This window comes from Glycine max, chromosome 4 (assembly GCF_000004515.6).
Source record: "Glycine max cultivar Williams 82 chromosome 4, Glycine_max_v4.0, whole genome shotgun sequence".
NCBI classification, from domain to species: Eukaryota; Viridiplantae; Streptophyta; class Magnoliopsida; order Fabales; family Fabaceae; genus Glycine; species Glycine max.
Window position 1 is genome coordinate 13,430,617 of NC_016091.4, and position 19,779 is coordinate 13,450,395.

Here is a 19,779-nt window from a genome sequence, read left to right on the forward strand (position 1 = left end):
GGATGCAAATGGTAATGTGGAGAAATATAAGGTTCGTCTTGTGGCAAAGGGTTATACTAAAAAAAAAGGAATTGACTTTAAAAAGACTTTCTTTCCCGTTTCTTCGAAAGACTCTTTTATGACAATCATGACACTAGTTGCACATTTTGATCTTGATCTTCATCAAATGGATGTCAAGACAACAATTCTCAATGGCGACATTGAAAAAACAATTTATATGGTGCAACCTGAAAACTAAAAGTTGGGAGAACCAAACAAGATAGTTTGCAAATTTACTAAATCCATTTATGGACTCAAGCAAGCTTCCCGATAGTGCTACCATAAATTTCATCAAGTAATTATCTCATTTGGTTTTGAGGTAAACATTGTTGATAATTGTGTGTATCAAAAGTTTAGTGGGAGTAAATTCATATTCTTAGTTTGGTATGTGGATGACATTCTGCTTTCCACCAATGATATAGGCATATTGAATGAAACCAAGAAATTTCTATCAAAGAATTTTGAGATGAAAGATCTTGGTGAAACCTCTTTAGTATTAGGAATCCAAATACATTGAGATCGCACTTTGGGTATTTTTGGATTATCACAAAGGAATTATATTGAGAAAGTCCTAAAAAGATTTGGTATGCAGGATTGCAAACATGGAAATACCTCTGTTGCTAAAGGTGACAAATTTAGCCTAAGTTAGTGCCTTAAGAATCACTTTGATATTAAGGAAATGCAAAAGATTCCCTATGTATTAGCTATTGGGAGTCTTATGTATGACCAAGTTTGTAGACGTTCAGATATTGCGTACATTGTAGGTATGCTAGGTAGATATTTGAGTAATCTCAAAATGGATCATTAGGTGGCACCCAAGTGGGGTATGCGTCATTTGAAAAGAATAAAATATTACATGCTCACCTATTAGATTAGATCAGTTGGAGATCACATGATATTCTAATTCTGATTATGATGGATGTCAAGATAGTAAAATATCCACCTCAGGCTATATTTTCTTATTGGCAGGAGGAGCTATTTCATGGAAAATTGTCAAACAAACACTTGAGGCTACTTCCACCATGGAGGAATAATTTATAGCATGTTTTGAGGCATCCAATCATGGAATATGATTGTGAAATTTTGTCACTGAGCTGTGTATATTAGGAAACATAGAAAGACCACAAAAGTTATGTTGTGACAATAAGTCAACAGTTCTATATTCCAATAACAACAAGAGTTCATCTAAGTCAAAACACATTGACATCAAGTTCCTAGTTGTGAAAGAAAGAGCGAAGAGCAGACCAATATTCGTTGAACGCATAGGGACAAACTCTATGATAACAAATCCACTTGTCGAAGGATTACCACCCATGGTCTTTCATGAGCACACTGCTCATATAGGTGTTGTCTTGATTGATGATATTTCAATATAGTGAGAATTTGTATTTTGTTTTGTTTAACGTAAGATACGCTTTATGATATTTATCTAATCAGAAATAAAGTTATTCAGTTTTATTCACTCTATTAGATTATACTATAACAATGATCTTACTAAAGTAATTAAAGTAGGACTAGTTGATAATAAACATGATTGATCACATTACATGTATTTTTCACGCTACACATCCACACTTGATTTATGTCATTGGATATATTGTATATGTGAGCATTGATGGTCCTAGTAATAATAAAAGTCACTCTAATTCTATATTGGTAATTGATGGATGAGATTAATTGAAGATGTTATTTAGTAAAGATAACAATTTTCAGCTCATAAAGTTATTTTTATAATACATGAATAAAGATATATGTGTCTCAAGTAGGAGATTGTTAGATATTTTTAATATGAGTCTACATATAATATTAAATCATGTATTATATATTATCTATAAGATTTTATTGTATCTATTAAAGTGATTTTATAAGGATAATTTTATTGGGATATATAACATCTCATTTGGTGTGGTTGACTATATATAATGTGTAGATACAATAAGTCTTATTTTTGTTATTATGATGGGGGAAATAGAAATAAGAAATATTTAATAGTTACAACTCTTCGTAAATGAGTATAAAGATGAAAAGACACAACTCTTCATGAAACGATACTTAACTATTATAAAAATGGTTATGATCCCTAAGTCATATTATCAATTTTCTTTTCTAACATCCCATCATTAAAGAAGATTAAGAGGGATTGTGCACAAAGACTTGGAAGATCACTGAGCCCAATTATTTCTTCCTCTTATAATCATCCACAGATATTGGTACGCTTCTGCTACAGTCTTGTTTTTATTTATTTTATTTTATTTTATATTCTTGACTATTTAACATTAAAGTTCATTTTGATGTTTATCATAATCAAATTTATCTTATCCCAATTTCTAACAAAAGTATGTTCGGACATGATATCCGCTACAAGATTAGCCTCCCTAAAAACCCGATTCCAAGAAACCTGATTAATACGACTAAGCACTATTTCGATGTCTTCAACCAGATTGAAGCAAGGGTGGTGTTGACTGCAACTTTCATGTAGAAGCAGAATGACATCCATTCAATCAGAATCAACACAAATACTATTAAAACCTTTTGCCCAAGCTAGCTTCAAACCCAACAGATGGTGGATAATTCTGCATAAAGCACTGAGGCCTTGCCTATATTAGTATGAAAGCCACAAAGGAACGTGCCATTGTGGTCACAAATAACCTTACCATAAATTTCTACTCGATCGACCAACCTTAGATATAGCAGCATCACAACTTATCACAACCTGGCCAGGTTGGGGGGAGGTCCATTGAAGATCACTTTTGTTAATTTGCAGTTTGTGAGAAAAAGATAGGGACGTCATCATATCACTGCTAGCTCTATACACTTGACTTGCATGGAAAGCCTTTTGAGCAATGTCATTTGCACTCCCAATTTCATGACAGAAAATTGCCCTATTCCAACCCCACCATATGGAATTTAGGATGAAACCAAATAAAAGCATTACAATGGTATCCTTGAACCCTTCTTAAATATGAAATGTTCAATTCCAGCCACCATTTCCAATCATGACACATGTAGAAATCCTTCCTATACTTTCTGGAGATCAAAGAGCACCAAATCCTATTTGCTTTGGTACAATCATGAAAAAGATGAAAGAGGGATCCCACCTCTTGTAGGCGAGCATAACAAGATTTAGTCCCAACGATGCCAATTCTCAGCCTCCTGGCATTAGTTAAAATACTTTAATGATCAAGTTTCCATAGGGAACTTCTAATCCATTTCAGGCCTGACCACTTATGGATAAGCTTAAATAACTTCATCTCAGGAATAGACTGAGATTGACAAGCTATTTCATAAGCTGGCTTTACAGAGAAGGAACCATCATCCACTTCTTTCTAAGAAATGCTATCAAAACCAACATTTTTCTTTGGAGGAGTCATATCAAGAATTTTTCGAACAACAAAATTAGGAAAAAAAAATATTTGAAGGTATTAAGCCAACTCTCAATAGGATCAATATAGAACACTACAGGGACATTCAACATATATTCTAGAACCTCCAGAATAGCAACACTTAGTAATAAATTGCAACCTAAAACCTAATTGTCATGCAAAAATTGGACATTGTAACCATCACCAAGAAAATACACAATATTTCCACTACACAAATTCCAATTCGCACACAAGCCTCTCCAGAAGTTGGTTCAAAGCTTTTTATCATTAACTATAGGAATAAAATCCTTGCCACAACCATAATTTTCCCATATTATAGCTGCCCAAAGGGGAGGAGGTTCATGGTCACAAAATCTCTAGTTAGCACGCAACATATATGTTGTATTTAGATCTTTAATCTTCCTCAATCCCAAACCTCCCTTAAATTTAGGAGTACAAATGTCGTCCCAAGGAACAAGATGAATCTTTGTACCATCTCGTGTGTCTCCCCAAATGAAACTACAACACTCCTTGTCAATACATCACACACCAATCTCAGAATAAGAGTAGTTTGCATCACATTAGAGGGTAAAGATTGCAAAACAGATTTTGCAAGAATAACTTTACCTGCAAAAGATAAAGTCTTTGCTTTCCAAGCACTCAACCTTAGGTGAAAGTTATGCACAATGAATTGGAAGGTCCCACGAGACACCCTTGGATAAAAATTAAGGACACCAAGATACTTACCATGGTCATTTGTCCACTGCATCCCCATCTCATCACTCAATTGAGTCCTATGATTTATGCTGACATTCTTAGAGAAAAACATACACGATTCATCTAAACTGATTTTTTTTACCAGAGCTCTTGCAAAATAAATTCAAAATATTTTTGATCAAGTAGACTTGCTCTAGAGATGCCTCTGCAAACAAAATAAGATCATCTGAAAAGGCCAAGTGTGAGATTGAAGATCCATGTCTACTCAAGAAGATAGGCTTCCATGTTTTCTATTCATGGGACAAATTAATCAATTGGAACAACCTTTCAATGTATAACACAAACAAGTAAGGTGAGAGAGGATCTCCTCGACAGATACCCCTAGAAGGAGTAAATTCATCCAAGGCCTCTCCATTCCACAACACACTCATGGAAGTAGAAGATATACAATGCTAGATTAAATCAACACTCTCACTAGGCATTCCTATATCTGATGCAATCCTCCCAAGGAGGGGACCCATCACAAGAGCCATGGCAAGGAGACTCCAAGAAGATTGGGCCAGGAATGCAGGAGAAGGCATTGGGGTTCTCATGAGCCTTAGGGTAGATTTTGGACTCATGGGCTAAGTATCAAGCCACTTATCTTTGTACACATTATTTTTTGAGTCTTGTATTTAGGGCTTCATAGTGTAGGGAGGGTACCCCACAAGTTTAGCATACCCTAGTAATGTAAGATTTTTCAGCCCTTGTATTTTAGGGCACCTAGACTAGTTTTTGTATTAGGGGTTTTGAAATTTCACATGCATTAAGTGCACTATTTGATGTGTATGTTGGGAGAGAAATTTAATTGAATTGGGAGAAGCCCGATTCAATTAAATTTCAGACCAACCTAAGGGGGAGGTGAGCATTTGCTTACTACACCCCATTGCCACATCATATAGTCACACTCTGTGCATGTTCTTCAGGCTTTATATGCCTCATGACACCTAAGCACACTTAGTGGAGAATCTTGGATTAGTGGGTTGAACCATAGCTGAAATTCACTAATGATAATTAGTGAAATTTTGACTCCAAATTTGGCTCCACAAATTCAAATTCAAATTCAAGTGAAATTTTAATAGAAATTCAAATTTACCTCCAATTTTGTGTGACACTTATGTTATAAATAGAGGCCTTGTGTGTGCATTTTGCAACTTTGATCATTTGAGAGATTATACTTTAAAGTTCAGACCTCATTCTCCCTCTTCCCTCTCCCTCTACTCATCTTCTCTTACCTTCAAGCTCTTATCCATGGCTTCCTCTGGTGGTGAGCTTGTTCTCGACTCATCTTCTCCTTGAAGTGGCAACTCCAATCACCTTTCCTCCTTCTCCATTCTGCTACCATTTATCTTTAAGAAGAAAAGAACTTCATTGATGAAGAAGATCCAAGGCCTACTAGCTTTACATGGAGCCACATTATGTGGTATCAAAGCATCTCCATCTAGGTGATGTTGTTTTGCTTCCTCTATCTTTTGTTTGTTCAATTCACTTTAATTCCTTGTTTTTCATCATCTTCTCCATGTATCTCCTCCATTGTCTTGTGGTTTGGTTCTGTTTAGAGTAGATTCAAAAAAATAAACCGATTAAATCTTAGATCTACACTTGTTCTTGCATTTATATGGTTCATATTTTATAGATCTACTACTAAATCATGTTTTTGTGTTGATTTTAGGTTCTATCATTTTTCATTCATAATATTCTTGTACTAAACCTTTAGATCTCAATTTTCTTACAAAATATTGATGAGAAAAGAAAACACAAAAATCTAAAGTGTAAATCACTTCATTCATGTTGTCTTAGAGTCAGGTTAATTCATAATAATTGTCACATTATGTTCTAAGTTTATGCTGAATTTTGATTTTGTTGATTGAATTCTAGATACATTTGTTCATGTATTCTTGCAATTTTTAGCCTATCATTTGAATTTTGGGTCTAATTCATGCATGTTATTTAGTTCATAACATGTTCTAAATCAATTCCTAGAAGTAGTCTTATTGAACTTTTCTTGTTTTCTAAGTTTCCTATATGATGCCTATGAAGAAATTGAGTTGTGGTGCTGAGTTGTGCCTGGATTTGTGAATAAGAATAATTCTTAATCTCTCTTGAATTGTGTTATCCAATACAATTGAGCATAATCAAACACAAATTTTAATTATCCAAGCCTTAAGCAACATAAACACTACTCTTGATTTCTAGGTTGAAATTCTAGTTGTTGTCAGTTCTGGCACACTGTCTTCTTAACTCCACTATGGCTTGAATAATTTGGTTTTTGAGCTGAAACTTTAACTAGATAAAATAGACATCTGGATGAAAACAATGGAAAAAGAATGAACAAAAACTAAAAAGAATTGAGCGAGAAAAGGTGATAAAGATTAACATCAAAATACATGTGCAGAACATAAAAAAATAAAAATAATGTGTATGCTTGATTTACTTAAAAATTGTTCATTATTTTGAGTTGTATTACAAGCCTATTTATTTGACTTCTTAGAGTTGTTCATCATTTAGATGTGTTTCCAAATTGACATAACTAGAATTTTGCTTTGAGTCTTATTTTTAATTTGTCAATCTAATCTAATGCCATTCTAGGACTTCCTTTGTGTTCCACCTTGGCTTGTGGTGCTATCCTTTTGCTTTATTTTTCCTTGAATCTCATTGAATTAATGTCATGTTTAATTTCCTTTTGGTTAACTTTCATTTAATCTTTTGGTTTCTTACTTGTCTTCTTTTTGTTTTGTGTTTAAGTGTTGCCTACAATAAGGATTGGAAGAGGAAATTGGTGCATTGCTTGAAGGAAGATTTTTTAGTCTTGGAGGTTAACCATCCTAGGAGCACCATTGGATTTGAAGCAACCAAAGCCTCACCAAATTTTGGGTGAAACACTTGAGAAAAAAAACAAGCATTGAAGAAAAATTTGAACACCTAAATTTCTTTATTAAATTTGTTATAATAAAATAATTGACTGCTGAATTTTTTCTATTGCAATTCCTTGTATTTGGACATTCTTCAGGGGTGTATGGGGAGTCTCCAAGAGACCACCCTAACCTCTATTTGTGTATAATAGCTTAGTGTAAACCGTGTAGACTAAGTGAAGAGCCAGTTGGGACCTCCAAAGGGTCATCCAAGCCTTCACATAGGAAACCATCTAGCTTGCTTTAAATTTCCTTTACCTTCCACTGTCAAACCGCCTAGATAGCTTGCTTTTTACCAATTAGTTTTTACCTTATCTTTCACACCTCTTTTAGTGTTTATTTTGGCTAGTTTCAACCATAGTTTCTTTTACCTTTTGTTTTCAAACCCCCAACAAGAAACAACCACAACTTAGGAACCAACATGAGTCTTCATTCTTCATCTAATGTTAATGGTGAGGGTTCTACTCCTAAGGACCCCTTGTATAGGATATTAGATGAGTTGAGATCCCTTAAATTATGGAAAGAAAAACAAGAGAGAAAAGAAAAATGAAAAAAAAAAGAGTGGAAGAAATAAGTAAAGATGAAAAAGTGAAAATTAGAGAGAAAGAAAGAAGATTAATGAAAGAATTAATAAGAGGAAGAAATGCTTCCTATGGTAGTCATGAGTCTTGTAAAAGTTTGAGTGAAGAGTTAAGTGACTACTAAGGAGGGAGGCATAGGTCTCAAGAGTTAAATGACTACTATGGATCAGAAACTCTGATGGAAAACTCAACTTGGTCGGATATACAAAGTTTTTGCATGGTTTTACAGTGTGTAGTTCAAACATTGAATTCTTTAGTTGAGGTCAAGACTTAGGAGAATAAAAAAGAAAGGCTCACCATCAACTATGTGCAATATGCTATAGGAAACAAATGACATGTGTTGATACATGAAAAGTTCGCGTATTGTTTTGTATCCTCTAAGTTACTGCATCAATGTTTCTATTGGAACGAAATATGCCATCATTTAAACTAGAATATGTAATTGGTTCATGGAATTGGACTGAACTGGTATTCATTTCACGAAGTGTGATGTTTCACATTATGAGGATTGAACCTCTTAATTTTAGTGGCTAATAATGTGAATCCTACATTATTTTCCTTTTTTTGCACTTTGTTGTCCGCTTTGGTAATTTGTTGATAATTATTAGAGCAAAAACAATTTAGTAATATTTTATTATGTGTCTGGGTCTGGATGACTAAAATTACAAGTTTGATTTCATGTAAAACAAAAGAAAAATTAAAAAAAACATCAATTTTCAATGAAAACCGTCTTAGAATATCACGATTCTAAGATGGTTTTGTTGGGAAACTATCTTAGAATACTGATGTTTTTAATATTTTTTTAATCAGAAAAGAAAACTATCTATGACAGTTTGCATAGAACCGATGTAGAAACCAACATACTAAAAGGGTTGAAAAATCATCGTGGAAAGTGTTCAATTTCCATGACGACGGCTACAAAGACGGTTTTCTAACCATCATGGAATAGGCTGAAGAATCGACGTGGAAAACATTTATTCTAGTAGTATATACGCTACCTAACAAAGTAGAAATAACTAAGAAATAATCACAACCTTAACTCTTAATAAGATGCAGATCAATGGTGACAAAGTGATGACATTAGAGGATTTTGTGTATCCTCATACCTCTTTGTATCAAATGCTTGACAAATCATGTGGTGGATTTGTAAGTGAAAGTTTCATCATCTTTTGACCACTTTTCAATAGTGCATTTCAAAGACTAGTGTGAACTTATTTTCTTCCTGTTTAGGCTCCGGAGCCATTGTATATAGGATAACTTTATTTTTCGTTTCAATTGAGCCATACATCTTCTACTTCTCGTATTAACTTCTCTTTCTTCCACTACTAATTTTGACATTACTTATTTCATATTTTAGTTTCTCTTTCTTAGCAACTTCTAATTTTAATGCTTCATCTTCAGTCCTATCTCGCACTTGAAATTCAAGGTTTCTTCTCATTTAAGACTAAAATGGTACATGGTGCCACTACTACAAAATATAGATTTAACATCCCTACGTTAACGTCATTTTTTGATAAAACCAATGCTAACAAAAATGTGGTGGCATATTCGTAAATAAAATGAGTTTGTTAACATCGGTTTTTTAAAAAATCAATGTTGTGAAATGATAATTTAACATCAGTTTTTTCAAAAAAATCGATGTTAACGATTTGGTTAGTTAACATCAGTTTTTAGTGAAAAACTAATGTTAATGAACTCGATTTTTAAAAATATATATTGCCTCCACAGCCTAATTCACTTACTCTCTCGTGCCTCTTCCTCTTTGTCTCAACTCTGCCACTCTGTTTGTCTCCGTCTCTGTCACTGTCTCAGCTCTGTTCTCGTGCCTATACCTCTCCATTCTCCCTGCCTCTCGATCTCTACTTCCTTCGTGCTGCCACATCTTGTCGAAGCGTCGCGTCTCCTTCAGGTACTTCTCTTTCTCTTTCTATTTCGTCTAAAGTTTGAAAGGTGCGTGTATGTCTGTTTGTGTTTATGCTGAACCAATTGTGGCTTCTGCAAACTTTGTTTCATGAATTTTGTTTGATGATAATGTGCATGAAATCCATTTGGTGAAATCTGTCAGGGAAATGTGCTTGTGTGGTTGTATTCCAATCTCACGAATAACCATGAGGAAGCTAATATTCTTCTGAGTAGTAGTAATAGATAATTCCTATTAGGGTTTGCATCAAACGTGAAACTCGGGAATGTGATATTAAACATAGGGACTCAAAATTACGCATAAGAATTTTGTGTTGTTCTGAACTATTCCTATCAATGATTGGAATTAGCTAGACTTCAAATTATTAGTATGTTTATTCCTCTACAAATTATTATATAATAAATCCCACTTTTTATTTTAAAAAACTCATTATTTTATAATTTTTAATAAAATATATATATATAGAGAGAGAGAGAAAGAGAGAGAAGAAGAGAGAGAATATGTATTATGAAGGTTTATTTTATATGACAATAAAAAAATAAATATTTACTTGTTGAGCATTTCACTTAGTGTCTTGTTCATTCTCTTTCTCCAATTCTATAATTCCTTTGACCGTTGGATGAAGAAGACCAAATGGTTTGCCAATAATTATCTCTATAGTCGCAAACATTTTCAGCCTTACACCAACCAACACAAAAGATAGTTAATGATTAATTACTTGATTAGTTTATTGAGTTGTTATTATTATTATTTCAATCTGAAAGTGGGCCTAACCTAACGATCAACATTTTGGTCCCTATAAAATAGAAGTAACCTTTTTATTTTATTTTAGTCCTTTAAATATTTTTGTTTTTATTTCAGTCCTTTTAAATAACATGTCATAGTTGTAATTTTAATTTGTAGGCACTTTTCCTTTTCCTGTTTCCATCGTGATCATTCATTGTTATTGTTAGTGATCATCTTCACAGGTACGAATGTATGTCATACTATTTTTAGGATTATTTTTATTACGAATACTTTTATAACTTGTATTATGCGATTAATGATGTACTATTGCTTTATATACAAGTGATGTTCATTATGAGTGAACCTTAGTTTCTCGATTGATATTGAATACAATGATTCTTCTAGATAGTTTGGATTAATCATTGTATTGAATCTTGAATTCTCTATTTGGACAGTTTGGGAAGAGTTATATTTTTTTATAGTAGATTCATATGTATAAGTTAAGTCCCTTTTGTTAAATTTGATGAAATTTCGGTACAATGCATTTCACTTTGTTATTTGAGTGCATACTTGATTGTGTTGGAAGTGATGTCACCACTTTCATGTCGTGTACTTGGAGATCAATGCGAAATGCTACTAGAATTTTGTCAAATTTAAGAAAGGAGACTTAACCTTTACATATGAATCTACTATATAAAATGTCTTCTTGAATGGGATAGGGCCAAACCTTTAATGAAAGAAGTAAGGTTTTCATGCATGGAATAACTTTGTGAGTATCACAGAGTCATTAGTTAGATGGATCGAAGTTGGATGAATGCAAGTCGCGTGAGCCCTGCGTATAAGGAAGGCATTGAAGAGTTCTTGCAATTTTCCTCCGAAAGAAGTCGACCGAAAGTGGATGGAAAATATTTTTGTCCTTGTAAAAACTATTTCAATGGGAGACGACAAGTACTAGATGACATGCGGGAACATCTTCTGTGTGATGGGATTAAGAATTATATGACATAGAAATGGCATGGTGAATTGACAGACATATAGAGGGGGGTCCTAAACTGAACCGATTGGTGTAGAAATAGGAGATCATTAGAGGATATGATTCGTGATCTTAGATAAGAATCTTTTTAGCAAGTACATGCCCCTATGTATGATACATTGGAAAGTGATTCGAAGAAGCCTTTTTATTCGGGGTGCAAGAAATCTTTGACCCTGTTGTCAGCGGTGTTAAGTCCAGTTAATGTCAAGGCTAGATATGGGTGGAGTGACAAGAGTTTCACTTCACTACTTCAGGTAGTGCAGGGTATGCATCCAGGGGAAAACACATTGGCAAAAAGTTATTATCAGCCGAAGAAGATACTCTACCCGATGGGTATGGAGTATCATTAAATACATGCATGCCCTAATGATTGTATGTTGTACAGACATGAGTATGAAGAACATGAAATAACGCCAATACCGTTAACTGATCAGCAGGTTCTTGAGCGGGTTGAGGACATCAATACTATAATTGGAAAAACCTAAAAAGAGGAAAAAAAGTAAAACTTGCATATGGAAGAAGAGGTTGATATTGTTTAATCTTCCATACTGGTCCAATCTAGATGTCAAACATTGAATTGATGTTATGCATTTGGAGAAAAATCTGTGGGATAGTGTCATAGGCATGCTTCGTAGCTTTCAAGGCAAGACAAAGGATGGTTTGAATACTTGTCAAGATCTAGCTGAGATGGGTATACGAGACCAATTACATCCAAGGTATGATGATAAGAAAGTATACTTGCCTCCAACATGCCATACTTTGTCAAGAAAAGAGAAGATAAGTTTTTGTTAGTGTCGGCACTGTGTCAAAGTGCCACAGTGATACTCTTCAAATATTAAGAGCCTTGTGTAATTCAAAGATCTAAAGTTTGTTGGCTTAAAGTCTCATGATTGCCACATCTTGATGCAACAACTACTTGCCGTGGTGATACGAGACATTTTGCCTAACAAAGTGAGGCATGCCATAAGTCACCTGTGCTTTTTCTTCAGTGTCATATGTAGCAAAGTCATAGATCCTACCAAGTTAAATGAGTTAGAAAACGAGGTTGTTATTATCTTGTGTCAATTGGCGATGTATTTTGCTCCTTCCTTTTTTGATATCATGGTTTACGTAATTGTTCATTTGGTGAGGGAAATTAAAATCTGTGGTCCTGTTTATTTGCGGTGGATGTACTCAGCTGAGCGATACATGAAGATCTTAAAAGGGTATTCAAAGAATCTATATTGTCCTTAAGCATCTATTATTGAAAGGTACATTGTAGAAAGAAATTAAGGATGTATTTGGGTATCGTTGCTTGAGACAAGATGGACATTACATTTGTTAACTAGAAAGAAGTTCATCCTGCTCAGAAAGATTTAATTTAGGAGGACATTCAGGTATTTGAATTAAATGTTGAATGCTATTGTAATTGGTTGTACTAAAAATATTATAATATTGAATGTTATCGAATAACTATTAAATATATTTTTTGTATCGTAGGCTGAACTTGATATTCCATAAGCGTCCGACCAAAGGATGAAGAAGAAAATCCTTAAGATGATAGGAGAGCGATGGAAGCAGTTTAAGTTAGATTTGACCTCCAAATGGGCTCTGGCATAAGGAAAGGAGGGCGAAGACGATAAAGTATGTGGAAAGTACGACATAAGCAAAGAGAAGTGGAATCAGTTTTGTCAGAGCCGTAGAGACCCTTCATGGGAGGTTAGTTTATTTTTGTTTTTTTTTTAACTTCATTTTTACACAATATTGTGAACCATATTAACTTAGCATAATGTATAATTGTTACAGGATGTTCAAAAGAAGGCGTAGACCATCCAAAAACAAAACACTGCCCCTTACATGTTGTCTCATGGGGGTTATGATTATCTAGAAGAAAAGTTGATGGAGGACAAGAAAAAGAAACAATTGGAGAAAGCATCCCAATCAGGGAGTACTAACATAATCGTTGATCCTCCATCTCCCATTAGACTACACGTGAAGTGGAAGATGGCTCGCATGAAAAAATATGGTCAATTGACGTCTAAGGTAGCAAAAGAAATTGCAAATAGGATTATAAGTGAATTTTTTATGTCAGTGGTAATTTGATATAATAATAATAGTTCGTAAACCAAATGTGTTTCATCTGTTGACTACAAGATTCTCTGGAAGAGCAAGCCTCACAGGGACGCTTTGTCACCCAAGTACGTCAAGATGTACTGACTATTGCCATTGGGCGACTAAATCACCTTGGTCGTGTCCGTGCTGTTGGAGCTAGTGTTGGGACCAAACAATAATTTCGACCAACTTCATGAAGCTCTAGCACGTCTATATCCATGACTCCCAAAGCCTTGGAGAAGCTGACACAAAAAAAATTGTCCTTCAGTCAAACGTAGTCCTAGATGCATTTGTAGATGTAGACACAAATGCAATCACAGGAACTCGTACTGCCTCCTGAGCCTAAGGTTAGATCTTTTACTGCTCATGTAAGTACAAAGGGAAGTTGTGATCCCTCGGGGTAGGACCCAGACACGGGTGACTTAGAGAAATTTGGTTTGTATGTTGATGAGAATCTTCCTCGCTTGGTTGCCCTTAGAAAAGTTTATGAGGGATTGACGACTGTCCACAACGTTCCTTTGGACAATGATCAAGTGAAGGTCAGTGTTGAGGAAGTTCAAGATGCTAATGCTAGCGTTCCTATCCCCACTCAAGAGGTTCAATTAGTGGGGCAGACACTTAACACCTTCCTTACTTAGGCGACTCATCTTGTACACCCTTATCAGAACATGTATCTCATTTTGTTGTATTTGTTATTATTAAAAAAGGATTTGTTACAAATAAAGTGTTGACTGCCATTCAGTTATGTTTATTAACTGTGTAGGATAAACAAGGACCTGTGAGATCGTCGAAACTTGTAGATAGGCTAGATCCTGATGTCGATCACCTATACCTAATGACATTGACCATCCCACAACTTTTTCTCAAGCCTTTGCAGGTGTCGTGGGCTGCTACCATGTTTGGGGTGTATAATGATAACTTTCCCTTGTACATAAAGCATGAAGATTTTTCTAAAATAGCACATGGTAGTCAATGTCTCAGCATCTCTGTGATACAATTATGGATTCTACAAGTCACTTTACATTGTTGTATGTTAGCTAATTGATTGTTTTAAATTCATGCATAATTTACTTTATTTTAACAACAATAGGCATATGACTAAGACAAGTATGCAAGTGGGGAATGCCTGTGTGTATGGGTTCCTCGAGCCATAGTCCATACAATGATCTGGACATTAGCAAATGGTCATTATATATCCTAAGGACAATGTTGTCATCTAGTTTTGTTCCTTGCACAATAGGCCCGAAACTACTTGAAATGAGTTATTAAAAGGTCAGTTATGTTTTGTAATACATTTACTTTATCATTAGTGTTTGACATCAATATTTTAATTGTACAATACGCATGCATGTTTCTCTTAATCAGTACTTTGAAAGGATTCAATGATAGTCAAGGAAGTAAATCCAAGGTTGCTGCTAGATGAATTGTAGTTAAAGTAAGTCATTTAAACAATGTTTGATGCCTTAAAAAATTAAATTTTATTACTTTGTACACTAATTTTTGGTTAACTTTGAATATATGAATATCCTATTCAGTTTAGTGTAGTAAGAAAAAAGGAAGCACTGAGTGCGAGTACTACGTAATGCATTGGATGTCGACGATAGTCCTAAGAGGTTTCAAGGATAATTGGGAAAGGGTAATTGTTTATTCAAAACTAATTCAATTTGTTATAATTTTTTTATTTATACTTATTAACTTATGATTTCTTATATCATGCAATATTTTACTGATCCAAGACCATTGGAACCAAAGACAATGAAGACAATTCACATTCAGTGGCAAGATATTATCTAAAAGTTAAAAATGAAATACTAGGCGTTTAAATAATTTTTCAATTGTAGAGTTATGTTAATTTATATTAGGTTACAAATGATTTTATGTATTGACATTATTGTTTTCATGACATTAAATATTTCTTTTAATTAATATTAATTATTCAATTATTATGGACAAAATTTGAGCTGCTTGAAAACTGTCTGGACTGGACTGGTTATGTTTTTCAATTTGCAAGTTTAGGGTAGTTAAAAAAATAGACAAGATATTAAAAAAATGCAAAAACAACATTGGTTTTTCAAAATGTCGATGTTGTCTTGCGTTCACAATATCAATTTTTCGAAAAACCGATGTTGTTCACCATAAAACAACATTGGTTTTTATGAAAAATCAATGTTGTTGAGAAGAAAATAGCATAGGTTTTTCTAAAAACCAGTCTTGTGAGTTCACGAGAAGGAGGGCATTCACAACATCGATTTTGCAAAAATCCAATGTTGTAAGTGAAGCATGACATCGATTTTCCTTAAAATTGATGTTTGATTTTACATATTATACATTTTTTTTGTTTATATCTAATGATATGAAATTGGTTTTTTTACAACATCGATTTTACAAAACATCAATGTTGTCAATGAAGAACAACATTGGTTTTTATTAAAACCGATGTTGGTATTTACATATTTTACATTTTTTTTGTTTATTTCTAATGGTACGACATTGGTTTTTTAGAAAACTAATGTTGAGTAGTTTAGTTTAACATCAGTTTTCATAACAGATGTTAACATTGATACTTTTAGCGTTGGTAGTTTCAACATTTGTTTATAACTTATGAAAGTTCATAAAAACCGATGTTAAAAACCTATTTTCTAGTAGTGTGCAACATAATTATATAGCAAAATGCATTTAGCTATGCATAATATTATAATCCCAAAGGTGTGGTTGTATACCAAGTGTGTTATGTGTTTCCCTTGATCAAGGCCAAGTGTTAGACAATAGGCAAGGTAAATTAGTGGTTAATCCCTAAGTTTGCTGCTTGTGTAAATAACAATATGCATGATCCATTTCCTATTTGAAATTGACATCATCATTTTCTTTTTGTAAATTCAATTTACAATCTGAAGTGCTCATAATCTTGTTTGATATGTAATTTTTATTTATGGTGCAATTTCGTCTAATGCTATGGTAATTTTTGGTATGGATTGCAGCTTCATTTTTGTCAAGGAAGACAAAGATGAGATACTACCTTCAAGCAATGGTGAATTGAGCAAAGCAAATAAGCAAATGTATGTCTGTTAGTTATTTTTTAGCACTATTTGGAAATCATGTTGGAATAATTCATGTAACTATATATTTTTTTCTAATTAGTAACGAGAATATGTAGAGAATGCTACATTTACATTATGTGTGTTGTGAAATATATTGAGAGTGCATTTTCTCTTATGAAGTTTTTTCTCTTGTCATTATTTTATAATATTAATATATTGATGTTTTTATATGTTTAATTAGATAGATATTTATAATATATTAAGGTCATGACTTTATTAATGAAATTTATTTTAATTACTTATGATTGTTTTAAATTTTAATGGGTAGTTAAATAGATATTTATGATTATAATAAAGAAATTTATTTTAATTTTTTATTCTGAATTATTATTTTTTTATTCTTAAATTTATTTTAATTATTAATGATTGCTTTAAATTTTTTATATAATATTAAATGAATTAAACTATTTTCCATAATTTAGGTGTAGGCTATAGTGACATATAATACATGTTGGCATATGTTAACAAGCTTATTCCCACAATTTCAAAAGTATAGGTGTAAGCTATAGTGACACATAACTTATGTTGTTGAAACTCATTCAAAATTCACACTAAAATTATGTGTGGATATATGTCCAATAAATCTATACCCACATACGTTGTACCTATATGATACTTTTTGTTTGTCACTATAGGTGACTTTCCTTGTAGTGGTAGGATTTTTTTATTCCATTCCAATCTTCTTTGACAAAGTACCAACATCTATATGATAAGTTCATTCCTCTTTTTTAGTTACAAATCCCACATCCAAGACCCAGAAAGAAACCTTAACCTTACATGTTTCAACATCAAACAAGATAAAAAAAATAATCAAAGCATTGAAGCCTCACACAAACCCCAAGGGCAGGACCAAGAAAGAAACCCAAACCACATTAGGCAATTAACATGCTTCAACAAATGTTGCGGATTCTGGCTTTATTGGCATATTTTCCAAAATAAACATATTCAAGCAATAGCTACATTAGGGAACATAGTAAGTAACCTAAATTGCCTCTAAACATAGCACTATTAAGATTTTTAATTCAAAATCAATATCTCATAAAAAGTGCACCAAGCTATAGATGAAAGTACACAAAACAAAAACATAGTCAAACTCACAATGGGACCAAAATTAAATGTGCTCCAAACCAAAATGAACTTAGATAAACAACACCAATTAAGTCTTAAAATAGACAAAAACTCAAATATAAATACCAATATGAGAATGGGTACATCCCACAAAATTAGATATAACCAACATTAAAATGAAAGCAATAGTATCCACTAATTAGTAAACCACAAGTAGAAACCACAAACATATGCAAGAAATTAGAAAAACACAATGTGGGAATGCCATTATCCACAAAGTAACTGTTGGGGAAGAAAAAACACTTACACAAAAGCGTGACTATGGTAGCACAACAATGGTGAGTTTAAACCAAGTAGCAACAACAATAGTGCTTTTTCACACATAAGGCGTGGGGTTTTTGAAAGAAAAAACTAAAAGAAGAAAAAAGGCATCAAAGACTCAATGGCACAACATTGTCAACAAAGGAAGGGCATCTTCGTACCTGGAACCTCGTCTGTGATAACAATAGTGAAGAACCACGACTCTGATTAGGGTTCGTGGTCAAGGCAAGGTGTAGGTGGTGTGACAATGAATGATCGAAAGTGGTGGCATGATGATGGCATTTCAAAGGTTGAGGAAAAAGATCACCTCGTAATTGGCTTCATGCGAGGACGAGCATATGTGCTGGTGGTGCAAAGTGGTGCACGAGGTGGTGGCTGTGCGAGGTCCTGGAAAGGTGGTGGATATGGTGGCATAAGGACCATGAGACCAAGAGAAAGCTAGGGGTTATGAGAGAGAATGCAGCAGGGTGAGGGGTTATAAAAAAACTATACTACATCAATTCTAACGTAGCTCCATGTGGAGCTTGTAGGCCTTGGATCTTCTTCATCAATGGAGTCTTTAGCTTCTTGAAGTTCATTGGCAGCGGAATGGAGAAGGAAGAAAGATGATTGGAGACGTCACTTCAAGGAGAAGATGAGTCAAGAACAAGCTCACCACCATAAGAAGCCATGGATAAGAGCTTGAAGGTAGGAGAAGATAAGTGGAGGGAGAAAGAGAGAAAGAGAACAAAATTTTGTGACTCAAATGAGGTCTGAACTTTGAAGTGTAATTCTCAAATGATCAAATTTGAAAAAAATGCACACATAAGGCCTCAATTTATAGCCTAAGTGCCACACAAATTTGGAGGGAAATTTGAATTTATATTCAAATTTCACTTGAATTTGAATTTGTGGAGCCAAATTTGGAGCCAAAGTTTCACTAATTATGATTAGTGAATTTTAGCTATGGTTCAGCCCACTAATCTAAGATCATGTCCAAGATTCTCCACTAAGTGTATTTAGGTGTTATCAGGCATGTAAAGCATGAAGGACGTGCACAAAGTGTGACTATATGATGTGGCAATGAGGTGTAGCAAACAAATGTTCGCCTTCCCCTTAAGATGGTCCAAAATTTAATTGGATTGGGCTTCTCCCAATTCAATTAAATTTATCTCCCAACACACACACACACACCAAATAGTTCACTTAATGAATGTGAAATTACAAAACTACCCCTAATACAAAAATTAGTCTAGGTGCCCTAAAATACAAGGGCTAAAAAATCCTACATTACTAGGGTACCCTCCCTACACTATGAAGTCCTAAATACAAGGCCCAAAAATAATAAAACCTTAATCTAATATGTACAAAGATAAGTGGGCTCATATTTAGCCCATGACCCGAAATCTACCATCAAGAAACTATTAAATAACAAAACATGATTTTTTGCATTTTCATGTACCTTTTTCAAGCCTTTTAAAACCGAGTCAAGATGTGAAATTTATACTATTAGATTCATTTATATGAAGACTATCAAACTTAACTATTTTTAAACCATAAAATATCATAAATATTAAAAAAAACAAAAGTCACACCACGAACAATATTTAAACTAAAATTTTAAAATTACTCCATGTACTAAGTCAAATTTCATAATTAAAAAAATCAAAATGAATGTTTTAAAATATATAAGACCAAAAAAATTAGTACACAAAAATAAGGGAAAAAATAATTTCTCTAGTTAATTTTTTTTAATAATTTTTAAATATAAAATTAGAAAAAAAAATTAAAAACCCATTAACACAACCAAGTTCTCAATGGTTTTTAAAGACCGAACATAAAAAACACGGTGTGAATTCGGTGGAAGGGGACCCAAATTCACACCTAAAATA